A 3,364-nucleotide genomic window follows, 5' to 3' on the forward strand; every position below is an offset into this window, starting at 1 on the left:
CAGGTGTGGGGCAGTTAATGTCGGTTTAGGTCTAAACACGGCCACTGTGTCCAGTCTCCCACTAAACCAAACCACATTGGCATACATAGAAGTTATTTCTTCATTTCATATCCCATATTACTATGGGACTGCTTTGAGCACAAACTATTATCTGGGCGCCAAGCCGCTGCTCCCCTGCTGTACCGAATGCTGATGGATTCGACTCAGGCCAGCAGTCTGAGGTTGATTTACCATCAAACAGCACCTGAACCTGGGGTCCATGATCCATTACTGCTGTCACTCAGGCACTATTACATTTCTCACCTCTGTTCATCTACGTCTAGCCCGGGCAAGCAGGACCGACAGACCGCTAAACAAAAACAATGTGTGGATATAACTACACCACTTTAAAGGCAACCCAACACAGTTAAAAACACTGAATGTGACATTGGAAAGGTTTGTAGCTTGTTGGTGATGTTTTTTCGATGCAAATGTTAGTTTGCAGCCGGTATTCTTCTGCCGCTCCGCCTCTAGTGGGTCGCTCTGCCTCTAGTGGGTCGCTCTGCCTCTAGTGGGTCGCTCTGCCTTTAGTGGGTCGCTCCGCCTTTAGTGGGTCGCTCTGCCTCTAGTGGGTCGCTCTGCCTCTAGTGGGTCGCTCTGCCTTTAGTGGGTCGCTCCGCCTTTAGTGGGTCGCTCTGCCTCTAGTGGGTCGCTCTGCCTCTAGTGGGTCGCTCTGCCTCTAGTGGGTCACTCTGCCTCTAGTGGGTCGCTCTGCCTCTAGTGGGTCGCTCTGCCTCTAGTGGGTCGCTCTGCCTCTAGTGGGTCGCTCTGCCTCTAGTGGGTCGCTCTGCCTCTAGTGGGTCGCTCTGCCTCTAGTGGGTGCACTACACTTGAACCTGCCGCCCTGGCTTTTCGTTCTTCTTTTGTTCGGCGATAAGTGATCAGATCACAGGACACTAGAGAGGAAATGGTGGACTGTACTGTATCTTTTTTTCCCAATAGTGTGCTGTATTCCCGATATATTTCGTATTATCCTTGTCAATATTTCAGGGCTTCTGAATCCCTCCGATTTCATGATGACATATTATTACATTGACACAGAGTCAGAGAAATCTCCCCTGGAAAAATCAATAAGTTAATTATCTATGTGTGTGTGCGCCACTTTATACGATTTGATTTTCTGTGCACTTGTTGCCAGGAACCTGGCCGAGTCCAACAGCCCCTAGAGAACAATCCCCAGAGTGGTGGAGGTGGTGGTGGTGGTGGTGGGGGTGGGGGTGGGGGGGTGGTGGTGCTCCTCCTCCTTCACAGCTCAGTGAAACCCCTGGGGAGGGACCAGACGTTGTGGGAGGAGCACGCCCCTTCCCCCCCCCCCCTCCCCCAATCCTCTGCCTTCTGCCTGTTGCTGGAGGTGTGTTCGGTCATTAGCCAGATATAGTGGAAATGTGGAGATGGCTTGGGATCAACATCCTAATAAGGCACATCTGAACTCACTGCTCTAGAAAATCACCACTTGTCTGAGCAGGCCAAGGTTCTGGGACTTCTAAGCGACTGTTTTTGCCTGTGATCAAACATGCATGACTGCTCGCCTTCAAAGCCAAGACAATAAAATAATAATAAAATATTTTTTTATTAATTTAAATAAAACATTTGCCATGCAGTCAACTTGTCAGAATGTGGTATCTTTTGCTCTAGGCACAGGGTCAGCCATCGTCGGCACCCCTGGAGCAATTAGGGGTTACGTGCCTTGCTCAAGGGCACGGGTGTTGTAGGTTCATCCAGACACTTCTTTTTTTCAGTCATGTTTCCATTCTTGAGCTTTCTTTGGCTGGCTTTACTAGCATAGCCACACCAGCCTTCACTAGCATAGCCACACCAGCCTTCACTAGCATAGCCACACCAGCCTTCACTAGCTTAGCCACACCTGCCTTCACTAGCATAGCCACACCAGCCTTCACTAGCATAGCCACACCAGCCTTCACTAGCATAGCCACACCAGCCTTCACTAGCATAGCCACACCAGCCTTCACTAGCATAGCCACACCAGCCTTCCTTTAAGGTTCAGATATTGGGCTGGGTATGATCTATTATCCTGTCATGTGATGAAATGTCAGGAATATCCTCTTGCAGCCTAATGTTCCTCCTCCTCATCTGTCTCATCGATTGAGATGCATAATGACATTGAAAGCTTATGTGAATTTCCGTGCAGAGTAGAGACTTTTAGGCACAATGCGTCGTGCTCAAAGTTACTTGTTCACAGTTAGAAAACGATCTACGCAGTGGCGTACCGCAAAATCCCGAGGCCCACCCGCAAGGTGGCGGCGGGGGCCCTTTCGCAACGGAGGTTAACTCAAACGGATGTAGCGGTACATTTATTTTAAGGCTGCATATAGCCTACAGCATAGACCGTTAGTCAACCCTAACCCTACTACAGCATAGACCGTATGGTTGGCCTTGACAGCTATCAGCTACAGCGCGCTGGCCGTTTGCTCAGAATGACACCGTGTGTGTGACTGTGCGGACATATCCATACACAAACGGCAACAAGAACAGACCGACAGGCTACACACCACCCCGAGTTAATTTGATTCATAGATTAATACATATCTCTAATAATATCAAATAATAGGCTATTCTTACCTTTAACAATGACCAAAACGTCCTCTCCTCCTGGCATTAGTTTGTGCGAAGTCCTTCACTATGTAACATAGTATGTTTGTTAAATCCATTTGATGTGCGCGCTGGCTTTCAATGCTGAGAATCGCTAGTCGTTCGTCCCTGACCCAGTGCTAATTGCATCCCTGCCCGCGTTAGTCGCAGAACCTGCATTGGGTCGGTTTGTGAGAAAATATGAAAAAATTATATAAATTTGGGGAAGTTTCACTGCATTTTATATTGCTCTTTCCGTTTTTGCGCACCACTGAGGTACTTTCGCTTGCTAATTTTTTTTGCAGGGTCTTGTGTCTCGCTGCCTAAATTTAAAAAAAAAAAAAATGGTATTGTAGTGCCGAGAGACGGGAGTCTTAGGCGGCGTATCAAATGACAAAGCTAAACGTTTAATGAAGGACATGAACGATTGTCAACAACACTCTCAAGCAGTAACTGAATAAACAACTCGGGTACCACGCACTTAACTGTCCGTGCGGAAACAATACTCGTGGGTGAATTATGTCAACCCAAGTATCCAATGTTAGGGGGCCCCCTAGAGGCTGGGGCCCCCCCCGCGATGCGTCGCTTGCGGGCCCGTCCCCTACGCCACTGGATGTACGTCAGTTATGAGCAGCTTGAAGTCAGCACTCAACATAACCTTCAGGCAACAACACAATTATAGCTAGGACTAAACTGTAGCATCTAATTATTCAAAACACCACCACACCTACGACAC

This window comes from Nansenia antarctica (assembly GCF_963989245.1).
Source record: "Nansenia antarctica genome assembly, chromosome: 3".
Taxonomy (NCBI): Eukaryota; Metazoa; Chordata; class Actinopteri; order Argentiniformes; family Microstomatidae; genus Nansenia; species Nansenia antarctica.